Source organism: Hordeum vulgare, chromosome 2H (assembly GCF_904849725.1).
Source record: "Hordeum vulgare subsp. vulgare chromosome 2H, MorexV3_pseudomolecules_assembly, whole genome shotgun sequence".
In the NCBI taxonomy this organism is placed as follows: Eukaryota; Viridiplantae; Streptophyta; class Magnoliopsida; order Poales; family Poaceae; genus Hordeum; species Hordeum vulgare.
In genome coordinates this window covers 346,856,506-346,871,754 of record NC_058519.1, presented here as the reverse complement: position 1 = coordinate 346,871,754, position 15,249 = coordinate 346,856,506, and positions in this window count along the sequence as shown.

The window sequence follows — 15,249 nt, the reverse complement described above, 5'->3', positions numbered from 1 at the left end:
AGGTGCGGTACACAGCATGGCATACTTTAGATTCTACCGCTAAGGCATAGAAGACGACCTTCGTCTATTCTCTTTATTCTGCCATGGTCGGGTTTTGAGTCTTACTCAAATTCACACCTCACAACGCAACCAAGAACTCCTTCTTTGCTGATCTATTTTTGAACTCTTTCAAAAACTTGTCAAGGCATGCATCTTGTTGAAACTTCTATTAAGCGATTTTGATCTATCTCCATAGATCTTTGATGCTCAACGTTCAAGTAGCTCAATCCAGGTATTCCTTTGAAAACTCCTTTCAAACAACCTTGTATGCTTTACAGAAATTCTACATTACTTCTGATCCACAATATGTCAACCACATATACTTATCAGAAATTCTATGGTGCTCCCACTCACTTCTTTGGAAATACAAGTTTCTCATAAACCTTGTACAAACCCAAAATCTTTGATCATCTCATCAAAGTGTATATTCCAACTCCGAGATGCTTGCACCAGTCCATTGAAGGATCACTGGAGCTTGCATACTTGCTAGTATCTTTAGGATCGACAAAACCTTCTGGTTGTGTCACATACAATGTTTGCTCAAAGAAACCGTTGAGAAAACAATGTTTTGACATCCTATGTGCAATATTTCATAAATAATGCATCAACAACTAATCAAAATTCTAACAGACCTTTAGCATCGCTACGAGTGAGAAAGACTCATCATAGTCAACAGTTTGATCTTGTCGGAAACATCTTTGCGACAAGTCGAGCTTTTCTTAATAGTGATTTATCACCATCATCGTCTGTCTTTCTTTTAAAGACCCATCTTTACTCAATAGTCCTCTGACCATCAAGTAGTTCTTCCAAAGTCTACACTTTGTTTTCATACATGGATCCTCTCTCGGATTTCATGGCTTCCAGCCATTTGTCGGAATCTGGGCCCACCATCGCTTTCTCCATAACTCGTAGGTTCACTGTTGCTCAACAACATGACCTCCAAGACATGGTTACCGTACCACTCTGTAGTAGTACGCGACCTTGTCAACCTACGAGGCTTGTAGTAACTTTATCCGATGCTTGATGATCACCATCATTAGCTTCCACTTCAATTGGTGTAGGTGCCACAGGAACAACTTCCTGCGCCCTGCTACACACTGGTTGAAGTTATGGTTCAATAACCTCATCAAGTTCTACCACTCTCCCACTCAATTCTTTCGAGAGAAACCTTTCCTCGAGAAAGGATCCGTTTCTAGAAACAAACACTTTGCTTTCGGATCTGAGATAGGAGATGTACCCAACTGTTTTGGATATCCTATGAAGATGCATTTATCCGCTTTGGGTTCGAGCTTATCAGACTGAAATTTTTCACATAAGTGTCGAAGCCCCAAACTTTCAAGAAACGACAGTTTAGATTTCTCTAAACCTCAGTCTATACTGTGTCATCTCAACGGAAATACGCGGTGCCCTATTTAAAGTGAGTGCGGTTGTCTCTAATGCATAACCCACAAACGATAGTGGTAATTCGATAAGAGACATCATAGTATGCACCATACCAAATAGTGCGTGGCTATGACGTTCAGACACATCATCACACTATGATGTTCCAGGTGGCATGAACTGCGAAACAATTTCCACATTGTCTTAACTGCGTACAAAAACTCGTAACTCAGATATTCATTTCTATGATCATATCGTAGACAGTTTATCCTCTTGTTACGACGAACTTCACTCCGAAACAGAATTGAACTTTTCAATATTTCAGACTTGTGATTCATTAAGTAAATACTCTAGTATCTACTCAAATCGTCAGTGAAGTAAGAACATAATGATATCCACTGCGTGCCTCAGCACCCATTGGACTGCATACATCAAAATGTATCACTTCCAACAAGTTACTATCTTATTTCATCTCAATGAAAACAAGGCCTTGCTCATGTGGTATGATTTGCAAGTCACTAGTGATTCGAAATCAGGTGAGTACAAAGATCCATCAGCATGGAGCCTCTCCATGCAATTTATACTAACATGACTCAAGCGGCAATGCCACAAGTAAGTGGTACTATCATCATCAACTCGTATCTTTTGGCACCAATATCATGAACATGTGTAACACTACGATCGAGATTCAATAAACCATTGAAGGTGATTATTCAAGAAAACAGAGTAACCATTATTCTCTTTAAATGAATAATCGTATTGCAATAAACACGATCCAATCATGTTCATGCTTAACGCAAGCACCAAATAACAATTATTTAGGTTTAATACCAATCCCGATGGTAGAGGGAGCGTGCGACGTTTGATCATATCAACCTTGGAAACACTTCCAACACGTATCGTCACCTCGCCTTTAGCTAGTCTCCGTTTATGCCGTAGCTTTCATTTCGTGTTACTAATCACTTAGCAACCAAACCGGTATCCAATACCCTCATGCTACTAGGAGTACTAGTAAAGTACACATCAACATCATGTATATAAAATACACTTCTTTCGACTTTTGCCAGCCTTCTTATCTACCAAGTATCTAGAGTTGCTCCGCCTCAGTGACTGTTCCCCTCATTACAGAAGCACTTAGTCTCGGATTTGGGTTTAATCTTGGGTCTCTTCATTAGTGCAGCAACTGTTTTGCCGTTTCACGAAGTATCCCTTCTAGCCCTTGCCTTTCTTGAAACTTAGTGGTTTTACAAACCATCAACTATTGACGCTCCTTCTTGATTTCTACTTTCGCAGTGTCAAACATCGCGAATCGCTCAAGGATCATTGTATCTATCCTTGATATGTTATAGTTCATCACGAAGCTCTCACAGCTTGGTGGCAGTGACTTTGGAGAACCATCACTATTTCATCTCGAAGATTAACTCCCACTTGATTCAAGTGATTGTCGTACTCAGACAATCTGAGCACATGCTCAACGATTGAGCTTTTCTCCTTTACTTTGTGGACAAAGAATCTTGTTGGAGGTCTCGTACCTCTTAACAAGGGCACAAGCATGAAATCACAATTTCATCTCTTTAGAACATCACTTATGTTCCGTGACGTTTTAAAACGTTTTCGGCGCCTTGCTTCTAAGCCATTTAAGTATTTTGCACTGAACTATCGTGTAGTCATCAGAAACGTGTATGTCGGATGTTCACAGCATCCACAGACGACGCTCGAGGTGCAGCACACCGAGTGTTGCATTAAGGACATAAGCCTTCTGCGCAGCAATGAGGACAATCCTCGGTTTTACAGACTCAGTCTGCAAAGTTTGCTACTATCAACTTTCAACTAAATTTTCTCTAGGAACATATAAAAACAGTAGAGCTATAGCGCAAGCTACATCGTAATTCGCAAAGACCATTAGACTATGTTCATGACAATTAGTTCAATTAATCATATTACTTAAGAACTCCCACTCAAAAAGTACATCTCTCTAGTCATTTGAGTGGTACATGATCCAAATCCACTATCTCAAGTCCGATCATCACGTGAGTCGAGAATAGTTTCAGTGGTAAGCATCCCTATGCTAATCATATCAACTATACGATTCATGCTCGACCTTTCGGTCTCATGTGTTCCGAGGCCATGTCTGCACATGCTAGGCTCGTCAAGCTTAACCCGAGTGTTCCGCGTGCGCACCTGTTTTGCACCCGTTGTATGTGAACGTTGAGTCTATCACACCCGATCATCACGTGGTGTCTCGAAACGACGAACTGTAGCAACGGTGCACAGTCGGGGAGAACACAATTTCGTCTTGAAATTTTAGTGAGAGATCACCTCATAATGCTACCGTCGTTCTAAGCAAAATAAGGTGCATAAAAGGATTAACATCACATGCAATTCATAAGTGACATGATATGGCCATCATCACGTGCTTCTTGATCTCCATCACCAAAGCACCGGCACGATCTTCTTGTCACCGGCGCCACACCATGATCTCCATCATCATGATCTCCATCAACGTGTCGCCATCGGGGTTGTCGTGCTACTCATGCTATTACTACTAAAGCTACGTCCTAGCAAAATAGTAAACGCATCTGCAAGCACAAACATTAGTTATAAAGACAACCCTATGGCTCCTGCCGGTTGCCGTACCATCGACGTGCAAGTCGATATTTCTATTACAACATGATCATCTCATACATCCAATATATCACATCACATCGTTGGCCATATCACATCACAATCATACCCTGCAAAAACAAGTTAGACGTCCTCTAATTTTGTTGTTGCATGTTTTACGTGGTGACCATGGGTATCTAGTAGGATCGCATCTTACTTACGCAAACACCACAACGGAGATATATGAGTTGCTATTTAACCTCACCCAAGGACCTCCTCGGTCAAATCCGATTCAACTAAAGTTGGAGAAACCGACACTTGCCAGTCATCTTTGAGCAAAGGGGGTTACTCGTAACGATGAAACCAGTCTCTCGTAAGCGTACGAGTAATGTCGGTCCAAGCCGCTTCAATCCAACAATACCGCGGAATCAAGAAAATACTAAGGAGGGCAGCAAAACGCACATCACCGCCCACAAAAACTTTTGTGTTTTACTCGAGAAGACATCTACGCATGAACCTAGCTCATGATGCCACTGTTGGGGAACGTCGCATGGGAAACAAAAATTTTCCTACGCGCACGAAGACCTATCATGGTGATGTCCATCTACGAGAGGGGATGAGTGATCTACGTACCCTCGTAGACCGTACAGCAGAAGCATTAGAGAACGCAGTTGATGTAGTGGAACGTCCTCACGTCCCTCGATCCGCCCCGCGAACAATCCCGCGATCAGTCCCACGATCTAGTACCGAACGGACGGCACCTCCGCGTTCAGCACACGTACAGCTCGACGATGATCTCGGCCTTCTTGATCCAGCAAGAGAGACGGAGAGGTAGAAGAGTTCTCCGGCAGCGTGACGGCGCTCCGGAGGTTGGTGATGACCTTGTCTCAGCAGGGCTCTGCCCGAGCTCCGCAGAAACGCGATCTAGAGGAAAAACCGTGGAGGTATGTCGTCGGGCTGCCGTGGAAAAGTCGTCTCAAATCAGCCCTAAAACCTCCATATATATAGGTGGGAGGGAGGGGAGGAGGCAGCCTCAAAACCTAAAGGTTTGGCCGAAATTGGAGGTGGAGGAGTCCTACTCCAATCCTACTTGGAGTAGGATTCCACCTTCCCACTTGGAAACTCTTTCCACCTTGTGTTTTTTCCTTCTCAAACCTTATGGGCCTAAGTGGGAACTTATTCCAGCCCACTAGGGGCTGGTTTATCTCTTCCCATAGCCCATGAGACCCCTTGGGGCGTGACACCCCTCCCGATTGTCCCCGGCACCCCTCCCGGCACTCCCGGTACACTACCGATGAGCCCGAAACTTTTCCGGTAATGCACGAAAACCTTCCGGTAACCAAATGAGGTCATCCTATATATCAATCTTCGTTTCCGGACCATTCCGGAAACCCTCGTGACGTCCGTGATCTCATCCGGGACTCCGAACAACATTCGGTAACCAACCATATAACTCAAATACGCATAAAACAACGTCGAACCTTAAGTGTGCAGACCCTGCGGGTTCGAGAACTATGTAGACATGACCCGAGAGACTCCTCGGTCAATATCCAATAGCGGGACCTGGATGCCCATATTGGATCCTACATATTCTACGAAGATCTTATCGTTTGAACCTCAGTGCCAAGGATTCATATAATCCCGTACGTCATTCCCTTTGTCCTTCGGCATGTTACTTGCCCGAGATTCGATCGTCAGTATCCGCATACCTATTTCAATCTCGTTTATCGGCAAGTCTCTTTACTCGTTCCGTAATACAAGATCCCGCAACTTACACTAAGTCACATTGCTTGCAAGGCTTGTGTGTGATGTTGTATTACCGAGTGGGCCCCGAGATACCTCTCCGTCACACGGAGTGACAAATCCCAGTCTTGATCCATACTAACTCAACTAACACCTTCGGAGATACCTGTAGAGCATCTTTATAGTCACCCAGTTACGTTGCGACGTTTGATACACACAAAGCATTCCTCCGGTGTCAGTGAGTTATATGATCTCATGGTCATAGGAATAAATACTTGACACGCAGAAAACAGTAGCAACAAAATGACACGATCAACATGCTACGTCTATTAGTTTGGGTCTAGTCCATCACATGATTCTCCTAATGATGTGATCCCGTTATCAAGTGACAACACTTGCCTATGGCCAGGAAACCTTGACCATCTTTGATCAACGAGCCAGTCAACTAGAGGCTTACTAGGGACAGTGTTTTGTCTATGTATCCACACAAGTATTGTGTTTCCAATCAATACAATTATAGCATGGATAATAAACGATTATCATGAACAAAGAAATATAATAATAACTAATTTATTATTGCCTCTAGGGCATATTTCCAACATACGGGTCAAGAGATATTGGGTTTCTGTCATTCCTAGGAAAAAGGAAGTAAGTTTGATGATCAGAGAGTTGAACTTGATAGTTGAGTGGTTACGCTATTCCATTTTGGGTTGTCTCAAAATTTGTTTTTGAGCATTTACAGCCGTTATGCTGCCCAATTTTTCATTCGGAGCTCTAATGCTTTTGCATTACTCTCTATTTACAGATGCCTGGTCACCCTTCTCGTCAGGTGGTACGTTTGACCAGGTGCATTGATGTGCCGGGTCATACGGCCATGCTGGTCAGGCTGATGTCGGTGTGCGGTTACCGCTGGTACCCCGAGTACACACTGGAGGAACGGTACCGAGACTTCAACCAGAGCCAGTACATCTGCACTGTTAGGGTACTTCCAGACTACCCTGGAGCTGAGAAGCCAATCCATTGGTCCTATGGGTTAGGGGTCAGCGTTGACATGGCAGTACAGGATGCTGCCTATTCAATGCTGACCATTATGAGAGCGAGACATGCACTGCTGCAGAATTCAGAGTTCTGCTATGTTCCGGCCTCTCAGCCTGGTGAAGAGGGATACCTCAGTGGAGTCTATTTTGATTCTTCTATGGAGGATCCACTACTGCAGTCCACTGTTGAGATGCTAGAGAACAGGGACAGGGATGCTCGTGCTCTCCGCATGGAGCTTTATGCTACCCGTGCCCGCCTGTGGACGGCTTTGACGCAGCTGGCACCGGTAGTCCAGACAGGGTATGGAGAGATGGACATGCTGAACCCTGTTAGGACCCATCTTCCGGCCCACGTTGACTGGCCAGCTATAGGAGGAGTCACACCTCTGCGGGGACCCCTCTTACCACCAGTTAGGGGACCAAGGCCACATCCATGTCCTTATGGATCCCAGGGATCTCAGGCTAGAGTGTTTCCTGATCCGCAGGTTGAGCTTCCAGGTCATGGAGGCAATCTCTATGAGATGTTTTATGCGGATGCCTGAGCAGTGAGCGGAAGGATAGTATGGTAGTAGCCGTACGTTCACAGTCCTGCATGACTTGTGAAGTATGCATGTAATGTGAAATGATTTCCAGAGGCCTAGATAAATAATGTGTAGGAAGCTTGTAAACCTCTGATGAGTAGTTTCATAATTTCAGTAGTTTGCACTTCGGTTAAGGTTGTACTGAACTATGTAAGGGTGTGTATGAACCATGGTGTATATATAGAAGTTGCTTGTTACCATGTTGTTCGGATATTCATTTCCGCATTCCGTGGGTCCAGTACATTCTTAATCCATAGCTAGTATTGATATGATATTGGTCTAAGCTGTGAGTTAGTTTGTCAGGATGGTGTTCACCAGGTTGAACCGTGCCCCTGCTCATGAGCAAGGCGAGGGTAGTCAAGCGTCGCAGGAAGACCTGCCTCACCCGCCTTCTCTGGTGGAAGTGATGCTTGAGGCAGAGAGAAATAAAAGGGAGACCAACCGACTGTTAGAGCGTATTGAGCAGAATACGGCTCGTCAGCCTAGGAATGCTGCAGTGTCCCTCAACGACTTTGTGAAGCTGAATCCTCCAAAGTTTCATCATTCCGTCGATCCCCTCAACGCTGATGACTGGCTGTGCAGCATCTCACGCAAGATTCGCTCTGCGAATGTGTCTGAGGCCGACAAGGTGACATTTGCGGCGTATTTCCTGGAAGGACCCGCCAATCTGTGGTGGGAGAACTTTGAAGCTATGCGTCCCGCTGAACCAGTAGCCACATGGGCAGACTTCAGTGCAACTTTTCGTCTGCACCATATTCCAGAGGGCCTGATGGACAGAAAGAGAGAGGAGTTCTGTGCCTTCACTCAGGGTAAGTTGTCTGTGGATGCCTATAGCCGCGAGTTCGGTAACCTCGCCCGCTATGCAACAGAGGTGGTGTCTACTGACGCCAAGAAGCAAGCAAGATTCCGTAAGGGTCTGAGCCCTGAGCTTCGTCGTGATCTGCGCCTCCATGAGTGTGCAAGCTTTCAAGCCCTAGTCAACAAGGCGATCAGTGCCGAGACTGGTCATTCTGACTTCGAAGCCACAAGGAAGCACCCCCGTGACGTTGGCTCGTCTTCTGGTTCCGCGTTTCCAAAACGCAGGCTGTGGGTTCCAAACAGTTCTCTGCCGCCAAGATACACTCCGAGGCCATCCTACGTGGCGCCTCAGACGAATCAGGCCAACCCTCCAGCAAAAGCTTATGGTGGTCCAACCAGCAATGCTGCACCACGTGCCAACCAAGTGATATGCTACAAGTGTGGAGAACCAGGGCACTATTCCCATGAGTGTCCTCAAAATGTGGGTGCCAAGCAACCCGGAAAGTCCGTCGGGCAAGCCAAGTCGGGCAAAGCTTACTATGTGAAGCCAACTCCTGCATGTGGCCGTGTGAACTATGTGTCAGCAGAAGAAATTGCAGAGGATCCCGACGTCATGCTGGGTACGCTTCTTGTTAATCAACACCCAGCGTCCGTTCTCTTTGACACTGGGTCTTCTCATTCCTTCATTTCAGAAAGTTATGCACAGTTGTATAACATGTCTTTTTGTGATATGCCAATCCCATTGGTTGTCCAAACTCCTGGTAGTAAATGGCAAACCTCTAGGATAACCTATGACAATGAAATTCTAGTAGACAGGCTGGTTTTTCTAGCCTCGTTGATAGCATTGAAATCTTCGGATATTAATATCATCTTGGGCATGGACTGGATGTCAGCTCACTATGCCAAGATTGATACTCATTCTAGAAATGTCCAGCTTACCCATCCCTCGGGTGAGATAGTAAATGTCTCTACTCGAGTTGCCAAATGCCAACTCTAGTCCTTGAATGCCAACCCTCTTCTAGAACTTGAAGACATTCCGGTAGTCCGTGACTTCCCGGATGTTTTTCCAGAGGAACTGCCAGGAATTCCACCTGACAAAGATGTAGAGTTTGTGATAGATCTTGTTCCGGGAACTGTCCCAATAGCCAGAAGACCATATAAGATGGCACCCCTGGAGCTAGCCGAACTTAAGAAGCAATTAGATGAGGCCTTGAACAAAGGTTTCATTCGTCCTAGCTCTTCCCCTTGGGCTTGTCCCGTCCTCTTCGTCAAGAAGAAAGACGGAACGGATCGGATGGTTGTAGATTATCGACCAGTTAATCTGGTCACCATAAAGAACAAGTATCCGCTCCCCAGGATCAACGATCTATACGATCAGCTTGCTGGATCCTCAGTCTTCTCCAAAATGGATTTGAGGTTGGGATACCATCAAATCAAGAGCAAGAATGGGGACATTCCAAAAATGGCTTTTGTTACTCGTTATGGCCAATACGAGTACACCGTTATGTCCTTCGGTTTAACCAATGCCCCAGCCACCTTCTCTCGACTGATGAATTCAATCTTCATGGAGTATTTGGATAAATTCGTCGTGGTATACCTCGATGATATTCTCATCTACTCGAAGAATGAACAAGAACATGCCGAGCATCTAAGGCTGGTATTGATGAAACTTCGAGAGCATCGCCTTTATGCCAAATTTTCAAAATGTGAATTCTGGTTACTAGAAGTGACCTATCTAGGACACATAATCTCTGGTAAGGGTATTGCTGTCAATCCCGAGAGGTCCAAGCTGTCCTTGATTGGACTCAACCTGAATCGGTTAAGCAAGTTAGGAGTTTTCTTGGTCTAGCGAGCTATTGTCGCCGCTTTGTCGAGAATTTCTCCAAGGTTGCAAAGCCTCTAACGGAACTCCTCAAGAAGGATAAAAAGTTCGAGTGGACACCACAGTGTGAGCATAGTTTTCAGGAACTGAAAAGATGCCTGACTTCCGCACCTGTGTTGCTACCACCAGATTTTTCTAAGGACTTTGTTATCTATTGCGACGCCTCGCGACAAGGACTAGGTTGCATTCTCATGCAAGATCGTCATGTGATCGCATACGCATCTTGTCAGTTGCGTCCACATGAGGATAATTATCCCACACATGACCTTGAGCTTGCAGTTGTGGTCCATGCACTAAAAACCTGGCGACATTACCTTTTGGGTAATCGTTGCGAAATATTCACCGATCACCAAAGTCTGAAATATATCTTCACCCAACCGGATTTGAATCTCAGGCAAAGACGGTGGGTTGAGTTGATCTCGGATTATGACTTAGGGATAACTTACACCCCGGGGAAGGCCAATGTTATGGCCGATGCACTAAGTCGTAAATCTTATTGTAACAATTTGATGCTACAACAAGGTCAACCACATCTCCATGAGGACTTTCGGAAGTTGAATCTTCATATTGTTCCTCAAGGATTCCTTTCTACCCTGGTGGCGAAGCCTACTCTTAAGGATCAAATTATAGCTGGCCAAAAGCGTGACAAGGGTATATCACGGATCAAGGAGAATATTTCTAGTGGAAACGCCAAAGAATTTTCCCTGAACGATCAAGGTGTTGTGTTTTTCCAGAATCGTCTAGTGGTTCCTAAGAATCCACATCTAAGGCAGTTAATCCTTAAGGAGGCTCATGATTCTCCTCTCATCATTCATCCCGGTAGTACTAAGATGTATCAGGACCTACGCCAGAGGTTCTGGTGGACTAGGATGAAGAGAGAAATTGCTGAGTTCGTTGCTAACTGCGACGTTTGTCGTCGAGTTAAGGCAAAACATCAAAGGCCTGCTGGCACCCTTCAACCTCTAGCTATTCCTGAATGGAAATGGGATAAAGTTAGCATGGATTTCATTACCGGATTTCCCAAGACCAAGAAAGGAAATAATGCTATCTTTGTGGTCATTGACCGTCTTTCCAAAGTGGCTCATTTTCTTCCCGTTCGTGAGAGTATAACAGCTAGCCAGCTAGCAGAGTTATATATCTCCTGAATAGTGTCTCTTCATGGTGTTCCCCTGGAGATTAACTCGGACCGTGGAAGTATCTTTACTTCTCGCTTCTGGGAAAGCTTTCAAAATGCCATGGGGACTCACTTATCTTTTAGCACTGCTTTCCATCCCCAATCAAGTGGTCAAGTAGAAAGAGTGAATCAAATCCTAGAAGATATGCTCCGAGCTTGTGTTATATCGTTTGGTATGAGTTGGGAAAAGTGCCTTCCATTCGCCGAATTCGCTTATAACAATAGTTACCAATCAAGCTTGGCAAAGCCCCTTTTGAAGTTCTCTATGGACGAAGATGTCGAACACCTCTTAATTGGTCAGAAACCGGAGAGAGGCAACTCTTTGGCCCGGATATGATCCAGGATGCGGAAGAGCAGGTTCGCATCATTCGTGAAAAGTTGAAAACAGCCCAGTCTCATCAAAAGAGCCAATATGATCGTCATCATAAGGCTGTGACCTTTGAAGTTGACGAGAAGGCTTACCTTCGGGTTACACCTTTGAAGGGTACCCATCGATTCGGTATCAAGGGCAAATTGGCTCCTCGTTACATTGGTCCTTTTCGCATTCTTGCCAAACGAGGAGAAGTTGCCTACCAGTTGGAACTTCCTCCACATCTTACCAAGGTTCATGATGTTTTCCACGTCTCGCAACTCAGGTGTTGCTTTTCAGATCCTATCCGTGAAGTGGACCACGAAACGCTTGATCTCCAAGATAACCTTTCATACCGAGAATACCCCGTGCGTATTCTTGGTCAAGCTGAGCGTACCACTCGACGTCGAAACCTCAAGTTTCTTAAAGTTCAATGGTCAAATCATTCTGAAAAGGAGGCAACTTGGGAAAGAGAGGATCGTCTCCGACTTGAGTATCCTGCGTTATTCCCGACGACTTCTAAATCTCGGGACGAGATTCTTTTGAGTGGGGGTGAGTTGTCACATCCCTGACCCCTTAAGCAAGTTAGTCTTGTGCTCATGTCTTCTTTGCATTGCATCTAAGAAATTGTCAACAAGAACAAAGAAAGAGGTGAAGGAAACACTCAAACCCTAGCCACTACTTTAAATAAGGAAAACTCAAACTAGTTAAAATCAGTGAACCCAAAATGGCCTCAAGAAATGTTCAAACTTTCTGATAAATCATGAAAGTAAATGAGCATTGGAGAAAACTATTTTCTTGACACTTTAAGCATTTTAAATAAATGCAAAAGCTACTGGTTTCCAAGTTTTAATTTTGAAATCAGAATCTTTAAATTTTCAAAAATGTTGAAAACTTTGGAAATAGTTGGAAATATTCCAACAAATATTCTAGAGTGCTTAACATAGCTTTTACAATTTTTTTGGGAGTTGAAATAAATAGAAAATCAGTGAAATATGAAAAGAGAAACAAAAAAACAGAAAGAAAAAGGAAAAGAGGTTACTTGTCGCTCACCTGGCCCGGCCCATCTCAGCTCCTGTCGTGTTCCTCCCCGCCAGTGGGCAGTAGGAGGTGGCCGCCGCGTTCTCCGGCGCGGCCACGCACCTGTGTGCCTGCATGGCCTCCGCCTAGCGCTGGCAAGGCCAGGGATAAGCTCCCCGAGGCCGCCCCTATCCATTCCCAGCGCCAGTTCTCCCCCTCCTCTCGGATCTCTCCTCCCCCTTCTGCCGCCATTGGAGCCCGAGCAGAGCTCGAGCTCGTCGTCGTTCTAGCCGACCTCCCTTCCTTCTGAGCCACGAGTTAGCTCCGCCGCAACCCCCTGAAGCTTCCTAGCCACGAGCCCGACGCCCAGATACAGTGAATCAACGTGCAACAGTCATCTTCTTCCTCGTGTCACCGAAGATCGCCGCCGACGTTCTCCCTCTCCAGGCCGTCCCCAAGCAAGCTAGCGCCACCACTGCACTCCCCGTGAGCATGCGGTCATTTCCCCTAAGCTCTCCCCGTCGATCCCCTCCTCTAGGCTTAGTTCCATCGTAGCCCGACGAGGACCGCCGCTGCAGCTCGTCGCCGGCAGCCCTCCGGTGACGGGTTGGTCAGTCTGAGGCCACCAACAGCCTCAGGACATCATGTAGATGCATTCAGTGCCCAGCCCCGTGCGTTTTGCCCCTGTATTCGATGGCTTCGACGATGGCCGAACTTGGTTGCCGCCAAGCTCGTCGCCGGCGTTGATCCCGGCCACCCCAGTCCCTGGGGCTTGTCCCATCGTGCGCGCCATCGAGTGGCCGTTCCTCCCATGGTCTCAGTCGTGCGTTTGCCCTTTGTGCGCCATTTCCGAGCCCCCCCGACGTTCTGGTGCTCGCCGGAGGCTCCCCGCCGGCGAGGACGACCTCACCGCCGGTGGATCTCGGCTGGCCTGTGCCACTGACAGGTGGGGCCAACCTCTGGCAAGATTAAAGATAATAAAAATAAATCAGATAAGTTAATAAGTCACTGACATGTGGGACCAGTAAGTTTAATCAACTAATTAAGTTTAAACTTAATCTAAAATTGACCACAGAGACTGACCAGTGGGTCCCACTGGTCAAGTTTGACTTTCAAGGCCAGATGGACCTGCTGATGTCATGCTGATGCAATAAAAGTATTTTCTAGTATAAAAATAATTCATGAAATGTTTAAAACTTCAAAAATTCATAGAAATTAATCTGTAACTCCAATGAAAATAATTTATATATGAAAAAGTATCAGAAAAATTCAAGGAATCTGAATATGCTATGTTCATTCATCTTTGAAAAAGTTACATAACCCAAACATGTAGATTAATGAATAAGTCAATTCTTATAATTACTTTATAAATGGAATTTGAAAAATATTCAAATTTCATTATGAATGACATGATCAAACATTGTTCTAATAACCAACCAGTACCTTAACATGACATCTCATGCATGTTAACATCAAGTTGATCTGAGCATCAGGTCGAATCAATTAAATCGGTATCCGAGAATACCTGGTTTGAATTGATATCCGAATATGATTCAAATCAATCTCAAAACCTAATACATGTTGATCATAATAGTTTATCACCTTGCATTCTCATGCCATGCTCATGCATCATCTTGCTTGCATATGATTGTTATTGATTGCTGCCATTCATTTCGGTAGGCTCCGCACCCCCGGATTCCACCGAATATCCGTCTGTCGGATATTGTCCCTCCTCTGAGCAACAAGGCAAGCAACCCTTTTGATCATCCTGATAATTCCCATGTTCTTGCTCCTGCACTTATTTATTGCATTAGGATCAAACGCTTCAACTGCTTTGCCACGTTAGTTGAACCCACTTCCTTTGCATGACCTAACCTTGTCACAGTAAATAGCCGAACCTTGCAACCTAGCATACCTGGTAGTTGCTTGAGCTATGTTGTGCCTTATCCTACTATGCATGCTATGCTTAGAGTTGTGTATGGTCTGTCATCTGGGAGATGAACAGAATTGTGAGAATGTGTTCGGTAAGCAAAGGTTGTGTGTTGAACCTGACTTGGTAAAGGTACCGGTGAAAGGCTGTGTAGGAGTACATGGCGGGTTGTTTCATTGGAACCGTCCATAGGAACTGAGTTCCGTGTATGTAATCCAAGAATAGATACTACCACATGCTGGGCCCTGAAATATGACCCCGGTCGGCCTATTAATCGTTTAGTACTCGGTCCAGGAGTTGCAAGTAGTTTGTGGTGTTTATAGTAATGCTGGAGGCCGTGCATGGTGCTGACCTGAGAGGTGGGCCGTGATGCGGTAGGCAGTGGCACGGTGTACCAAGTGGCACCCGGATGGTGGGCTTGGGAACCCTGTGCACATCGTTTGAGGCCGTGGCGGAAACCTCGGCCGGACTTCCGTACGGGTTACTCTCAGATAGGCGATAAACCTGGACTAGGTACTAGTGTGGTTAACGGTCGTGGCCGACTCCCCCGCTGGGCTTCCGCTTGAAGGTTGCCGAGGTGCATGACGTGCACATGGCGATAAGTGGCGAGAGCGTGTGTGACGAAGTACACCCCTGCAGGGTTATGATCTATTCGAATAGCCGCGTCCGCGGATATGGACTACTTGGAGACATATGTTGTTCATAGATAACT